This window comes from Protopterus annectens, chromosome 12.part0 (assembly GCF_019279795.1).
Source record: "Protopterus annectens isolate FY-2018-M chromosome 12.part0, PAN1.0, whole genome shotgun sequence".
NCBI classification, from domain to species: Eukaryota; Metazoa; Chordata; order Ceratodontiformes; family Protopteridae; genus Protopterus; species Protopterus annectens.
The window spans coordinates 368,623,225-368,640,508 of NC_056746.1; the positions used below are offsets into that span (position 1 = coordinate 368,623,225).

The window sequence follows — 17,284 nt, forward strand, 5'->3', positions numbered from 1 at the left end:
GGAGGTTATGGTGAGTGGTTATCAGAAGACGTCATTCTGAATGGAGAAGCATGATCAGAGGTTCACATGACTGAGTACTGCATCCAGATGCCTAACTTTGAATATTATATTAAATTGTAAGTAGGCACATGATTAACAAATACAGTTATAAGCAATGTACAATGAACATAAAAGCTTAAGATTGTTTACCTAAGCAATAATCTATGATGCTGCATGGGTACATTAGGATTTACCCAGGGTTGGTGTGGTTTGATCATGTAGGCAAAGCCCAAGTGATTAAACTGAGCCAACCATGGGTAATTTCTGATATTACATTATTTAAGAAGAAATGTATACCATTATTAAATAATCTATTTGTATAAGGACACTTTAGGCTTCTTCCACATTGTCTTCCCAATACTGATATGAACTATTAAAAAAAACATTTATGAGGGACAGCGCAAACATATAAGGAAAATCAGGTATGTTTCCATTTGTTTAATTTTGCAGAGTGTACCTGATTTTTCTTATTTTTGCTCTGTCCCTGAGCATATGCCAATATAAAGTCTATCTGTTCAATGGTACTTCAGCAGCTGGACTTTCTTCTACTGGTATATGCTGGACTTTTAACAGGCACACTAGTTGGGCTGTCCAGTCGAAGTGCTCATTTTTGAACAGTAATGAGCATTTCTTGTACAATTTTGATTATTACTAAGAGACCATCTACTGTAGTTTTACAGTGTTTAAAACATTGTCTATATATGTTACTTATTTGTATTCTGATATTCTGACTCTACTAACAAATATTAAAGCATTCATTAATATTTGTAATATAAAGTTTGTGTTTTCACTCTGGCTCAAGTCAGTACTGGGATGTCTGCTACCAGAACTCACTGGGTGCATGTAACACAAAAGCTGGAAATAGACATTTAAAAAAGCTGTCATATATAATAGGTGGGGATACTAACTTCTTAAATGGCTACACTAAACATATTATTTTGGAATGCGAATAGCCTCATAAGTATGCACAAAAAGCAAAGAGTATTGAATTACATTAAGAAGTGCAGAGTGTAAATATCAATGCTACTGAAGGCACTAACCTTAATAACCAGTTATATCTTAAAAGATCAAGTTGTTTTAATCCACCATTTTTTCAGAAGAAAGTTGTAGTCAAGGGCCAAATGGTTCAGTTGACCCACATGGTTTCTGATTTCAGTACCTTTATCACTGAATGCGAAATTCTTACAGTGATGTTTATAAACAGAGGTTATCCACTGAGTTTTTTTAGTAGACATTAAAGAAGTCATAAATAAAAGAAACAATGGGTTTTATGCCCATATTTTAAGTATTAATTTGGTCACTAGTAATAGTGTTCAGCTAGTACAGATGGATAGTGCAAATCGATTTGCTAAAAATAATAAATGATTATTTATTAATACTTATTCTATTGAGAGTAAAGCTATTATTGTCCAGTGCTGAAAAGTTCTAAGCCCGACCAATTTTCTAAATTCTGGGCGTTATGTTGCCTCTGTAGCTGAAAAGAGGGTTATTTCATCTTGTGAAGCGCCAGTTTGCAGAATCGTAATGCTGTGTTTTGACATTGTTTCAGATCATTGATTGAACCATTGAACAGATTACCTGAAGCAGTTCAATTAGCCCAAACAGCTGTCAACAAGAAAAGAGAGCAAAACCAATGTCACTATTTTACATTCTCAGAAGGTGCAAGACTGCAATCTCATACACAAGGTAAACTGAAGCTGGAAGAAGGGTGGCAGAATGTGGTGTTTCAACACCCAGATCCTTGTATCTGTGACACTGGTCAGGTAGATAATTATCAGTGAACCTCGGACACATCTGATGATTGCTCACTTATCTCATGGTATGTATCCAGAAAAAACATTCATGAGTAGAAGGGCCAGTGTATCTAGTATCATTGCCACCAGCTGATACTCCAGACCGTATTACAGCTGCAGTCAACATTTCTGAACTGTGTACCAGATTATCTTGTCCCAAATGAAATAAACAAGCATACAATTTTGTCAATCTGAGAATCCAAGTACGTACTCTATCACAAGCTCAAAACAAGCATAACAGATGTTTTTGGGCTAACTGCTTGCAGCTGAATGATCATATCTGTATTTGACTTTTAGTATACTTGGATATACATCTCCAACCTCTATATATACTTTTTCTGAGTTGGTAGCATCTCAGAGATAGTATATGCAGACTTAAGGCGGTACGGTGGCAGAGCCCCAAAGCTGTGGGTGCAGCCCCCTAAGAAACCCTGTTTTATATGTTTTTATATTTTCAGTTTGGATAACAACCAGAACTACTGGTGAAAAGATGACACTGATTGATTAGCAGTCAAGCAGATGGTGAGTTCCTATGGTAATTCACATTCATCATCCAGGGGACAGAGTCTGCAAGGTCCTGTAGATTGTTTCCACACCAGTTGTCAAGATAACCTGCAGTATCACTGACTTGCATATGAAACTCCTGTACTGCAGGAAGACATCATTCAACGTGACAGTGGTTTGGGGTAGGAATGTTTTTTGGACCTATGGAGAGAATAAGTATCTCTTATGCCTTATCATTTGGTGAAGCAAACATCTTCCATTTAGTGCATTTCATTATACATAACCATACCTCACAACTGTCTAGATTTTTGCCTCATATTTTTGGTCTGTCTCTTATAAAATTCTGTTTTTTGGCAAAGCATTGATGCCTGAAGTCAGAAAATAATGACAGACATTTGAGTTTTGGACTTCAGAAAATTCATGCTAATGCAAACCGTGCTACTATATCAATTTTCTAAGTTTGTAAGAGTAATATTTAAAAACTGTCCCTAATTTTGGGCCTTTCTCCCCCCATTATTTAAGGCTTTGTCCAGATTTCTTGCAGTAAGAGGGTGAGGTAAGTACACAACTGTTGCACATTGGTGTACAATATCTTCCAGGTTACTTTTGTGACATAATGGTTTCCCTCTTCACCCCATTTGGACCCTGATTTATTCTTCATCTCTGGGAGGTGATGATGCCCTTTTCACTTCCACAGTTCTAAACATCGAGTGACCTTCAGAGTAATCACAAGCCGTGCATATGCTCCTGTCCATTTTAAATAGCTGCAGCACCATAAGCCCTTTTTATTAATACATTTCTCATTATACTAAATGCACCCATTAGTCAATAGCAGTGGTTTACCCCCTTGTGAAACTACTGTATCCTAGATGCACTCTGTTCAGGGATACATTCCTCACAGTTTGAAGTTATAGGCACATCAGTTAAAACCCCACTTCCGTGACCATCAGACACTCATTGTACCATTTAAGTGTCTCTGGCCACTTTTATTGGCTACAAGATAAAGCTTCTCTTATCAGCAGGCCGGGTACAATGCTTCATACAGGGTAGTGGTTTTGGTCAACAATCAACACTCATCTATCAGAACTGCCTAGACATAGTAAAGCCTTGCTGAGTCTAATTATGGTGGCTGCCAAAGAAGCAGTTACTAGAAAATGAAAATCAAATTGTAAACCAACTTTACTAGAAGTAATGAATACAGTAACTGAGATAAAACAACTGGAACTGGGATCTTTAGAAAAGGGATAACTACAAAAACGGGAATTATGGGAACAATATATGCAGAGAAGGAACGAGGTTTAAGAGGCAGGATTTGAATGAGCCATATAATGCTTAACCAACAATGATTGGATAAAATATAAGTGATGTATAATGTTTGCAACTAAAGTGGTATCAATGTTGTTTGTTTTTCATTTATATAAATATAAGATTGTCTATGTCATACATGATAATTTAATAAAGATGCTTATTGAAAAAAAAGCAATCACCACTCATCTGTGCAATGGATGAATGGGTGTTGACTGTACAGCAGACAGGGAAATGTTCTAAGCTTTATTGGTACTTGATGCTTCATAGCAGTATTTATATATGTACCATATCACCCAAAGCACTCCCTGTGTCAGACGGTTCCTGAGGGCCTTTAAACTGTTTCTACAGAAAGGCTCTCCTTTAATTTGGTATAGTACATCTAGTTTATTTTTCATTTTTTTCAAAGTTAAAATGACAATGACCTTGTCATTTATGTAGGGAAATCTGGCAATTAGCACAGAAGATAAGGGCTCCAAACAGTTAATGAGCAACTGATTGTAACCAAAGGGTATAGGGTTGGATTTCTTCCACTTCCGCTTGCCTACTATGTAACTCTGAACAAGCCATTTAATCAGACGTTTCTCACAATATGGACACTTGCACCCAATGGGCTTATCTGCTTAATAAATGTATAAAAAAATTCTGAGATGTTTTGATGACATTTGTGAGTAGTTGTGCATATTCCATGGCTACAATGTACACCAGTGTCACCTCTGAAGGATTGTTTACTTTCACTGGAGATCTGGAGCACATCCCAACACAAACTGGGTGCAGGACACATGAAGTATCTTGAACAGGGTGACAAGCCATCATGGAACATACACAAGCTCTTTATTAGCACTCACACCTACGGCCAATTTTTTAGGTATGCTAGCTCACCTCCAGCACATGTTTGGGATGTGGGAGATACCAGAGCACCCCAGAGGTGTAATGTCAGCTCTAGCAGAGGGGGAGATCAAATTTAAAATGAGGAAAGTTTAAAAAATGTGACAGAGTGATAAATAGGTAAAAGAAATTAACCAGATGTGGATTAACTCTTAAGAGCTCGTGTTTGGGGTTTCATATTTGTGAATCAGTATGAAATGGGTATGTTTTATTTTTAATTTTGTCAAAATAAAGGACTGCCATAGTATCCCCTGTTTTAATTGGTTTAGATTTCTGATATACATTATTATTGACACATTTTAGAGACAGTTATTTTTTTTCTTCTGTTTTTATTTTGTAATGTATTTTGTGATTATCGATAAAAAAGAAAATCAAAGCACCCAGTAAAAAATCAAAACAAACACATGGAGGAAGTGCAGTCTCTATACAACAGGCACCCCACTGAAAACTGAATTATAAAGCACAGAGAAGCAGCAATGCTAACTGAGTGTGTGTGCGTGGTGTATGTATGTATGTATATATATATATATATATATATATATATATATATATATATATATATTCACACACACACACACACACACACACACACACACACACATATATATATATATATATATATATATATATATATATATATATATATACACACACACACACATATATATGCATGCTTACAAGCTCACACACACACACACACACACACACACACACACACACACACACACATATGCATACACACTCATGCATAAGCATGAATTATAAGACAGAAATGGAAAACTCCTTTTTGGAAATCTTGAACAAGTTGTGGTTGTTGTTGTTGTTGTGTCTTTCGGCTTTTCCCGGTTTGGGGTCGCCATAGCGGTCTGCTAATGACTGTAAAATTCTGAAATCATATAACAGGATTTTGAAAAGCTGTAAAATGCTGAATTCTACTACATTTCAGGAAAATATAATAATAAAATATAAGCATTAATTTAGTTTGACTTCAGCTGGCCTCCCTTGCCACTTCTATATGCTAACTCTGGTCACATCAAGTAAACGGAAAAGAAACATCCTCTTTTTCTTTCAAAAGAGAATAGTTCCCATTCTCAATTTAGAAGGGGTGCGGAGAGTGTCAGGCTTAGTTTTAAAGCTTTCAGCAGTTTTCGTCTGCTTTGCTTTATTTTGTCTTTTCTGATCTCCTGACTTGCAAAATGAATGTTTCTTAAATTAATATTCTTCAGAAAACCCAGGAAGTGGAATACCAATAGAAGTAGCCCCAGACGCATATAAAATCTACGCCAACAGAGATGGCCCTGAGTGCCTGAAATAGGTCCAGCTGGACTAAAAGCATATTCAAGGTTAGTAACCCAGACCAAAATAGCCAGGGAATTGTTATGGCTAAGCTTGTATAGACCCTAGGGCTGATAGCCTAGTACCAACCTATGAACCTATGAAAAACAAGAAAAATATAAATTTAATTTTGACCAAGTATAGTTAATTGGTTATTTCTAGTAGGTTTCTGCTGGCATGAGATGCTAAATTAAATAAAGGATCTCTACTTGTATTACTGCAAATATAGATGTCACCAAAAGTAGATGCTCTGCATATTCATGAACACTTTTTTCTATTCCAAATACTTTTATAAATACTGTCAGGATACCGGATGTATCTGTGGGCAGTGGTAACAGTACAGACTTCCCATAGAAGTGATACATTTTTTTACCATTTTATCTATTTATTATCATAATTGGGCTTGAAATATTTACTGTCATTTCTTTCACCTTCTTTGTGATCCCATATCAGAGGTGATCGTGGGGGGTAGCCTTTGTACGAAAACAAAAATCAGTTAACTGATCTCAATTTAATGATCATTAACATGGCTTATTTTGGGTGGCAGATCTGCAAAGTGTGGCTGACGGAAACACACTGAAAAGCATTATTGTGGCCATTAGTGATTTCCCTTTAGTGATAAGCTATCCATCACAGAGGTACACAGAAGGCCTTTAACTATAAGTCCATGAAGATCAATTGGCTAAGGTTTTGAATACAAAAAAAGGCCAAAACTTCATCCCAACAAAAATTCTAAAAAAAAGGGAATTTTTGCAAAGGGACAAGCCCATCAGCAACAACGTCACCCTTATACCAACCCTTATTTATACATATAAACTCCACAGTTGCATAAACACAGAAAAAAGTGAGACAGCCAAATACATGATGCTATCAATGCTCGTTGGGATACAGAAACTGCACCAGCAGGGATTTTCTACAGAAAATGATGATTGGGGAGCAGAAATCAGGCAAGTTATTCACTAGTAGGTTAAACAAACAGAAGCTGTCTGTCTTCTGGTGGAACTGAGGGAAGCAGGGTGTATGTGAAAGTACATGCAAGTATACAATCACTGTTGAATGACCACTGATACGGCTTTTTGTTTCTATAGCATTGCCAGTGTTGTCTCTGGAGCTGCTGAGCAAGTGGTGCAACTAGTGGGGGCAAAACTATCAGGCTAGCAAGACAATGACAGTGTCTTTTTTTTTTTTTTTTTTGCAGATGTGATTCAACCTGTCATATTCATCTTACAAGATCATTTTTATTATTTTTATTTGAAGTTCAAATTAAAGTCAGACACATTATGAGTAGATGAAAGTTCCATAAATGCAGGAAGTTTCTAAACAGCAGCCTAGAATGTTGTCTGTCATCAGTTTCATGACTTATATATTTGTGATACAATTGCCCTTTCAGCCTGGTTTTGATTATGCTATTGTTGTCACTTTTCTCAAAAAAAATTTCTCTTGCCAAAATTCTCAGCGTCTACATGCAAACAGTAAACAGAACTAGGAAAACTTTGGGAAAATAGTTGCAACAGCTCTTTAGTCCATTAGATGCATTTCTGTGTTATTGATCTTCCCGAGTGTATACCAAGTTGGGTCTGCATGAACTCTCATGATACTTTAGGAACTTTCTCCCTGAATATTACATCACATTGCGCACTGCAGAACTATTGTGAAGAGACAAGCCAACTTCATTGTTAGAGCTGAGTGAGGACATGAGAATGGAATGGCATGAAATGTGAGACCTCTGAATAGCACCATAGACGTGTTAAGATTATTCCTAGTTTTTAAAAGGCAGATTAATATAACTACTTGTTGCAGCTTTAAAAAGGGTTTATTAGTGTCTGTACAACTATTAAGAAACTAAACGTGTAGGAATCACTACAAAATAGGACCACTATCAAAGCAAACATAATGTAAGCAGCTATTCTGAGTAATGACATTTTAAGAGAATAAAAAAAAAAAGATTTAATGACAAACTTCAGTGTGGGAAACTGATTAACTGAAAAACAAAATCATGTCAGTATGTTCTTCACCATCAAATCATTTAGGCTTAGCAAAAACACAACTTACTAAAACCTACTTATCTTACTGCGTGGAGGTTTGCATGTTTAGAATATCAAGACAAATCAAAATGTTTTCAATTTCAGCCCATAAGGGTCTTTTAAATATTCTGTTGTGTATTATTATAGGCACTTGTGTATTCCATACCTCTCCCATATATGAAGAAATCACTTACAAGGAGCTGAAATTTCATATGAGTAAGACAATAACAATTAAATTACAATTACAGCTTTTTAATGGATATATTACTTGACATTGTTACCTGTTTCATGGAATCTCAATTATGACTACAGTTGGTTGAAGTTAGATTCCCCAACCATTAAGCACCCAAATTACAATACATGTTGGAACAGAAAATCAATCACTGTTTTCCATAGGAAAGCACCAGCAGTGTGACTTGTAAGTGAGCTCCGGCAGTGCTTCCTTTGCTTTGGGAGACTTCTTCCTCCTTCAGGTTTGAACAACCAAACAGCTGGGATACATAACTTTAAGGAGTGTGGGAGGCTTATGCACTAATGGGGGTGCACTGGGATTTGTCTCCTGCAAAAATGATTTCAGTTGGAGATTTCATCCTTTCACTATTTCAGGCATTTCTTTTCAGAGTTTTTGCCTGTTCTTCAGTGCCTTGTTAAGGTGAGTTTTCATATGGGAACCATTCATTTAGATAGGTACAACTGTACAATCCTAAATGAAGTAGGGGGCAATCCCCCATACCCCAAAATAGGGGGCTTTACCTACTGTACCGTTTTAGTTAATATAAAATACAGACTTGGGTTGACTTGGAAATGCTGTAGAACTGAATCTGTTTGATGGAACAGGGTCAGACAATAAGAATTTGCCTAAAAACTGAATAAGCCACACAAGTGGAAACCCTTTTTAATTTGGTACATATCCTAGGACTCCTAGGTTATCTGTACATGTAACACTCACAAAATATGAAACACACTACGTCTTAAAGAGCATATTAAAAACCTACTAAGTAAGAGACTCAACATGTAACATTGAAAGCATAAACTTTATTCAGTTTACAAAAGCAACTTGCTTTTTTACCCATTTCTCCATCCCAATAACAAAAATGAAGAATAAATCATTTGTAAAGAGCCAATATGTATGGTTAAATTTGTCTATGCTAACTTCTGAAGTACTGAGAATAATGCAAATGCTTCAAGCTAGCACATTCAAATTACAGACCTGAAATAAAGTATGATTTGCATAATAGCACATAGATAGAAGGTGTCAGCCTGCTGAAAGAAATGCCAACCTATGCTGTTATGGTGAACAAAACAGTCACCTTTCACAGAGGTTGTTGCTGTCACAGGTACAAAAGAAAAAGATAAAGAAAGACTAGAAAATGTTGGTTTGTGCCAATATATTTTAATAGTTTTTTTGTTTGTTTGTTATTACATTGAGGTCTCCTGCCCTAACTAACAGTGTCGGCACAATATTTTGCTAGTCCAGCTACCAAATTTTGGCTGGAAAAATCTGAACATTGTATTTTGGTAAAAGGTAGTATTTCTGTAGCAAAATTCTAAGCATAGCTTTTAGACAGCACTTTCGATTACCTTTTCTATAAGGATGCATGCCTTTGTCCTCCTCTCTGTTTGTCTAGACTTTAGCTATGTATTAAAAACAGTTAAATTGCTCTCCATCTAGATTGCATCTGGATTATTCAAAGTTTGGTTAATTTTCATGAGACAAAAAGATAGCATCTACTAATCACAACACAAGGTGAAACTTAAGATTACATCTTTGGCGTTGGTCACTCTTGCTGAACATAACAATTGCAGAGCTTCCGGTGTACCTTTCCACTTCTGCCCTGAGGGGAACATTTATTGCTCTGCTCCAGCTTCCTGTTACAAGTGTGAGACCAAATACTGCAGCATTTCCAAAAACTGTAATTCAAGCATAAAAATGGGTAACTCCAAATCTGCTGTTAAATTTTGCAAGTGCAGTTGCAGGGGGAAGGTATGCACCCACAGACATGGGGATCTTCACGCTCCCCATCCTTGATACTAACTCTGAGACTACTGTACCCTGGAGCAGTGCGATACTCTTGAGATGCTGCATCCTCAAGCTTAGTTTATATTCCCCATTTACAACTGTAATTCTGCTCCTCTAATGATCACAATTACACCCCCAGAATTTCATCACACAGCCACTGCTCCCTCATAAATACAGCAAATCAGACACGGGTGAGTGTTTCTCTATGGTGAAGAAAAAAACAGTTCTAAGCAGCTGTCCTGTGTAGCTCCAATAAAAGGCATCAAACTCCCTCTCTTGTTCAGTGTTTTATCAGCAGACTAACAAACAATTCTCATTTTTAATAGGTTCATAGGTAGGTACTAGGCTATTGGCCTATGTAAACCTAGCCAACAAGGATCCATGGCTTACGCCACCCAAGAAAGTTATTTTCCTGTGCCACTGTCGAGCAGAGACACAGATGTGATCCCTGGGGTGTATTTCCTATTTCCTATCCACTCATCAAGATTTTTCTTGAAGAGTGCTAATGAAGAACTTTGCTTGACATAGATGGGTAGCTTGTTCCAGAGTATAGGAAGTCTCTAGGACAGGATTCTATCCCTCCAGCGTGTCCTGTTTATTGTTGTGACAAGGTTTAGGTCCCTAGAGCGTGTAGCTCAGAGGGATTGGGATTTCTTTAGGTGTAGCATGTCCAACAGCTCTGGGTTTGACATAGCTTTACATGTTAGGCAGAGATCACCTCAGAATAGGCGATATGCTACGGAGTAAAGCTCGAGTTTTTTGAGGTGGTCAGTATAGGGCATTTGTTTGAGGCCAGTAATCCTCTTTGTGAGGTACTTCTGTGGCCTTTCCAGCTGTTGCAGATGTCTTGTGAGGTACATTCCAAAAGGGGCATTGTACTCTATAATGGGTCTAATGAGTGTCAAGTAGAGGGGAACAATGACCTCTTTTTTCCTGGATGAGAACCCCTTTATGATGAGGTGTACCACGTAGAAGGACTTCCTGACTACTGTGGTGATGTGACTATCAAAGGAGAGACTACTGTCCACCTGGGTCCCAAGGTCTCTTATCACACATTCGGTGTTAAGTAGATTGCTGCCTATGTGGTAGTTTATGGGCATAGAGTTTTTACCAAAGGGGATGACACTGCACTTTTTGGCATGAGGCCATGGCTCTGACACCAGGCATCTCTCTCAATGAGGCCCTTCTGTAGGATGTCCACATCATTTGGGGACTTGACTATGGCTCCTAGTTTGCAGTCATCTGCGAACTTCATTAGCCAGAGGCCTTCTGTGTTAGCCTGTACTTCAGAGAAGTAGATACCAAACAGGAGAGGTCCCAGGACGGAACCCTGTGGTACTCCACTTGTCACTGCTTTGAGGTCAGAATTGGTGTCTACAACTTTTACAGTGTGGATTCTGTCAGTGAGCCAGTTGGCAACCCATCCATCAGGGATTTATACCTAGTTTAGTGAGTTTAGCTATAATTCCAGAATGGGGGATGGTGTTGAAAGCCTTGGCGAGGTCATGATAGGCTGTGTGAACCACCTTACCCTCATCCACAGCTTTGGTGACTGCCTCAAAGACGTTGATCAGGTTCAGGAGGCATGATCTGCCTTTCACAAACCCGAACTGGGTGGGATCCAGAGTTTGGAAGTTACCAATGTCTTTGTTTATGAGTTCCATGATGATACGTTCCATGGCCTTGCAGACCAGGCTCGTCAGGCTAATAGGTCGATAGTTCCCGGGATCAGTGGTGGCTCCCCCTTTATGGAGTGAGATAACTGTTGCTGTGCACCATTCGGTGGGCACAAAGCCTGATGCGAGGCTATTATTGAACATGAGGCTTAAGTGGGGAGCCAGTTCATTCTGAAGTTCGTGCAAAACGCAGCCTGGGATGTTGTCCGGTCCCATGGATGCTGTGTTTTTTGCTTTAGAGAGTGCAGCTTTTACCTACATAGTTATGATAACAGGGACTCTGCATTCTTCCTGCATAGATATGGGCCCTTTAGAGGGTGAGAGGGGGGTAAAGTTAGCACTGAACCTATCTGCCAGGATGCTGGCAATATCAGTTGGTTCTGTAATTTTCGTGCCTTTGTGCTGTAACTCAGAGCAGATCTGGGTGTTGCCATCTAGATTCGTGACATAGCTATAGAATGCTTTGTGGTTGTCCTTTGATTTAGTGGTGATTTTGTTTTTGTAGCTAGCTTTGGAGGATCTTATAAGGGATCTCAGCTTCTTACTGAGGCTGACCAGGGAGCTCCTCCACTCATGGGATTTTACTCTCTTTTGCAACAGTTTCTTCCTTCTGTTGTACAGTTTGTTTATGGCAGGGGACCACCAGATTGGCTTTCTTTTTTTGGAGGATAGCGTCTTGGTTCTGTTTGGGATAGCACGATCCATGCACTCGTGTAAGTGCTTATAGAGTGCATTTGTGTAGGATTCAGCAGTTGTAACTGTATTGTCCATCTGCATGGGTATCATGAAGTTCACCACTTCTGTCTTAAGAAGCATGAAATTGGCTTTGGAGAAATTTTTTACTGTGGTTTCCTTAATGGGGGGTGGGGGCGGGATGTGGATATCAAGGGTGATAAGCTGATGGTTGGATCGGATCAATGAGGATTTGACTTCAGGTGTGGAACACCGGTCATTCATGTTGGTAATGACTAGGTCTAGGATATTGTTGCCCCTGGTGGGGGTGTGGATAAGTTGATCTAGGGCATTGGAGTTTATGAATTCCATAAAGCATTGAGCTAAGGAGTTGGTACACGAGTACTTTTCCCAGTTAATGGTGGGGTAGTTGAAGTCGCCCATTATTAGGGTGTTTGGTTGAACCCTAATATTTTTCAGTACATCAAGAAAAGAGGAGTGGGAATCCTGGGGCATGGTGGGGGATCTGTAGCAAGCTACAATTTGGATTGCAGTTTTGCCCAGAGTTAGTTGCACTTGGATAACCTCGGATGCATTATGCTGAGCAACTAGCCTGGAGGTGTGGATATCCTTAATGAATATGGACACACCTCCGCCTTTGGTGTTTCGGTCCAGGTTACATGGCCGAAAAATGTGGTATGAGTTATAGCCTGGTAGTGCAGGGGTGCTCTCTGGAGCCTTGAACCAGGTCTCAGTCACTACACAGATATCAATGTTCTCCATTTTAAGGAGTGCCTCGAGTGACTGCATTTTGAGATTTAGACTTCTAGCACTGAGTAGCATTACCCTCAGTTTTTGCTTGCCTGTTCCTGTTATGGTGGTGAATTTGTTATTTGAACCCTGCCTAAAAAAAGGCACCATAGGGGCAGCAAGAGCCTTAGCCAGTATCTGGAATCCCAGGGGCGACAGGTGCAGGCCATCTGTGGCAAAGCATCGTGGTCTGTCGACCATGTCATCCCAAGCAGACAGATACTGATGAAGCGACTGGATGTCGTGAAAGCGCTTACTTTGTGTGTATTTTTGTTGTTTTATTGAATAAACAGTTTACAGTACATTTCTAGCCTGCAGGCTTAGTGCAGTATTTTTTAGTTATTTGGCTTTTGTTTTCCTGCACTACTCCATACCCTGCCTTCATTCGTTTTGTTCTTAATTCTCCTTTTTTATTCTGCCGTTTCTCCTTGGTTATGTTGCTATCCAGGAAGCTAAGTAATTCATGCGCTCATATTTACATTCCACCAGCAGTTCCCAAGTGATCCAAATGTGGCATTCCATGATGACCTGTGTGTTTTGCGGAAAAGGGGTGCACTTTACAAATCTTTATGTTTCAGTCAACTGACAGAAGTGCATCTACCAAAGGATCTTAGGTTAGTTGTAAGATAATACTCAGCACTTAGATTTTACATGTCAGTTTCCTTTTTTTGTTTTGTCAAAACAATTCTCAGAAATCCTGCAGGTAAAAACGTTATCCCAGTAGGTTCATAGCCTCATAAGCTGCAACTAGGCACTAAATCAATTAAGCCATTTGAAGCCTAGCTAGACCTGGAGTATATTTATGGCTTCCCATCCAAATGTATAAAATTAATTTGAAGACAGTGAGGAAAGTGTTTTGCTCTAAAAAAAGTGTGAGCATGCTTTAGAGATTAGAAAGTCTTTGGGAGAGATATTGGTCATGTCAAGAGGTCTTGTTTGTGCTGTGATACAGATTTAGTCCCTTGAACTTTTATTTGTGCTACTAATAGTTTTGCAGATATGTAGCAGGTCAAGTAGTACTGGGTCGTACACATCTTTGTATGCCAGGCATCAATCATCATGAAAGAGTCAGCAGGTAACAGAGAAAGCATTCAGGGCTTTTAGATGATCTGACGGACACGGGGAGCTCATACCCTACATTATTTTTAGTGAGAAACCACTGTGATTTTTTTATGTTGGCTTCAGTTCTCAGACATGTACATGCCAAACAGCATAACGTAGTCTACGATGGCCCCAATGAAGGAAGAGTAGAGGGAAATGATGACCACTTTGGAACAAGAGGAGATGCCCTTATTAATGAGTTAGGTGAGGTATAAGGATTTCCTAATAGAAGTGGATACATGGTGCTCAAAGAACAGTTCATTATCCATGAATGCACTTTGGTTTCTAATGACAGCGTCTTTTTAAAGAGGGGTGTTTTTTATGTGGTAGGTGCATGACAGCTCATTTCCCAAATTGTACAGTCCTACAGGCTTTGCTGCTCAGCTTTAGAACATGGTCCTGACACCACAAGTTTGAATTAGGTCCTCTCAGAGGATATGAATATGTGTATCTTCAGTGATGATGATATGATGAAAGCTCCAAGCTTGCAACTACCCATGAACTTTGTCAATGAAATGCCTTTAATGTCAGTTTTGACACCGGATAAGTAAATGACAAATAGAGGTATTCCCACAACAAATTCTTAGGGTGCACCACTGGTACCATGTCTCTTGGAGGATAGTGTGCTATTCACTCTAATAGACTAGGTTCTACTCGTTAGCCAGTTGGCAATTCAATGAGTTACATAGAGATTTTACAATGAGTTTGATCAATTTTTTAATGCTAACAGAGAAGGGTACACTAGCTAAATCAAGGTAAGGTGTGTGCACAGAGCTACCCTCATCTATTGCTTATGTGGCTTTTTTAAAGAAGTCAACTAAGCTTAATAGACATGATCTACCTTTTACAAAATCAAAGTGTTTTTGTGTCTAGGAATTGCAGGTGCCTTATGTCCCTGCTGATAAAATCCATGATGGTGCAGTACTCCACCTTGCAAACAATGCTATACAGGCTGATAGAGTTACAGTTGCCAAAGTCTGCAATGTTAGCCTTCTTTGTGGAGTAACATCACTACAGCAGTTCTTCAGGCTTCTGATACATATCCAGTGGACAGGATGTAGCTGAATAGTTTACAGAGGAGGTCCGACAGGAGGTGTTTCATATTGACCAAGAAATAGCCCCAAATCTTTTCTGTGGACATAGAGCTGATGTTTTTTGTTCTGGAGAATGCTTTTAATATCTGGTCAGAGGTCATTGTATTGGAGGGGGATACTGGCTGGATACTTTGTTTTGGAAAACTTGGAGGCAAATGTGGGAGAAGCTGGAGCTGAATTTATCTGCTATGATGTTATCTATATCCACAGGGTTTGAGTGGGTGATGCCATTAAAGATAAGTTTGGTGCAATGCACGGAATTATTTCTGATATCAGTACATAATTAAAGAATCTCTTGTAGTTATCCTTCACTGACATAACAGTCTTTGTTCACTGCTAGCTTTGCAGGATTCAGTCTACCTTTTTGGTTGTCTGTTACCCTATCTGAGGTTGATTTCAGCACTCCTGAGATTTTGTTCTTTTTTCTTTAGCTGGAAAGTTCATTTATGTCGGAGGACTTTTTCTAAAAGTATTTCTGGTGAACAGGAACATAGGTGTCTATGCAAGAGGTGAGAGAGGAGAATAATCCCTAGGTTTATGCAGTGGCAGTTGCTAGAGTGCCATTGAGAGGTTGGGGACTATTGAACTATCACATATCAGCAGCAAGTACAACGAAATTAACCTTGGAAAAGTCTGTAAAGACAGTTGGGTTGTATGGTGATCTGTACTAGGACCAGATAGTGAATATTATGGCGTGGTAATCTGAGCTGACCAGTAAGCGTTTGACAAAAGGTGGAGAGCAGACAAGGGCTATTTTGGTGAGGGCAGTAATGAGCATGGAGGCTATTATTTCACTGAAGGAATTTTCACAGAGCAAGTCAGGGGAAGCATTGTGCATATCTTTTTGTTGAGCTGAAGGCATGCTATTTTATCCTTAGAATGATTGTGTTTGGGGTCAATGTAGAGGGACTCTGCTTTCTTAAGATATGCTTCATTATATGCAGGTGTCTCAGGTAGGGTTCTTTACTTGATCAAGAGCTGATATGAAGTCTTGTTTGCATAAACTAGAATGCTGAGGATTTCAATGTCACTGTCCTATTCAATTATTCTACAGGTGATAGCATTTCAGATGATGACAGACACACCAGCACCAGCATTGCTGCTGTCTACATTTGCTGCCCTAAATAAGTGGTAGGCACTAAAATCTGGTAAAGAGGAAGTGCTGTCACTACACTAGAATGAGAGTTCAATGGCAACACAAACAGCCACATTTTTATAAAGTCTGGAAGGCCACGAGGCAGAACACTTTCTTATTTAGGTTCCTACATGTGGGCAGTACTACAATGATTATTTTTCCAGATTCCAATTCAGATTTACTAGGTTGATAGGCTGAGTTAACAGACATTGCCTAAAAAAGGTGCTGAGGGGAGTTGAGAATCTCTTGACCATTATGTAAAAGTCCTGGGGAGACAGATTAGGTGGTGGAACAGGTGGGACTGTCCTTCACTTCATTCCAAGAAAACACACACGTGACCCACTCAGAATGATTCCAATAAACAGGTCAGTTATTAAGGTCCATCATCTTTAGCTTATAGCATCATTTTGGTGATGGCAATATACTGATCTCAATTACTTTCCTTCTAGCCCTACAGAAACTCGGAAAGCTCCATCATGTCCCTCTTCATATAATCTAATGGGGTGCTGCCCTACAAACCTAGCCACAGAGTATAAAGTAGCTAGTGATGGAGGGGAAGAGTCGGATGGCCAGTGGATGTTGAAAGTCAGGTGACAGGAAGGGATGTGGTTATTAATGCAAAAAGAAAATGATATAGTGGGTGGGTGAGAATGGGGTAGGGCAAGGAATGAAACAAACAACAAGCACAGATGCCACAGTGCAATATTCCAAGAGCCATAAATAACAATGAATTCCAAGATTCTAGGAGGGAGTTAATACAGTAAACAAAATGCTAAACAGACATTTGGTACATGAGGCACAGATGTGACAACACAGTAATCAAGGCAAAAACAGCAGGCATAGGTACCACAGTATTAAATACGGTGCACAGACATAATGCAGCAAAGG

At 39.1% G+C, this 17,284-nt stretch overlaps 1 protein-coding gene across 3 annotated transcripts in view; it reads right to left on the minus strand.

Annotated features, from left to right (window-relative positions):
* LOC122816582 (SEC14-like protein 5) overlaps positions 1–17,284 on the minus strand; it is a 1,360,693-nt gene that overhangs the window by 541,668 nt on the left and 801,741 nt on the right. The gene's annotated exons all lie outside the window — the stretch shown is intronic.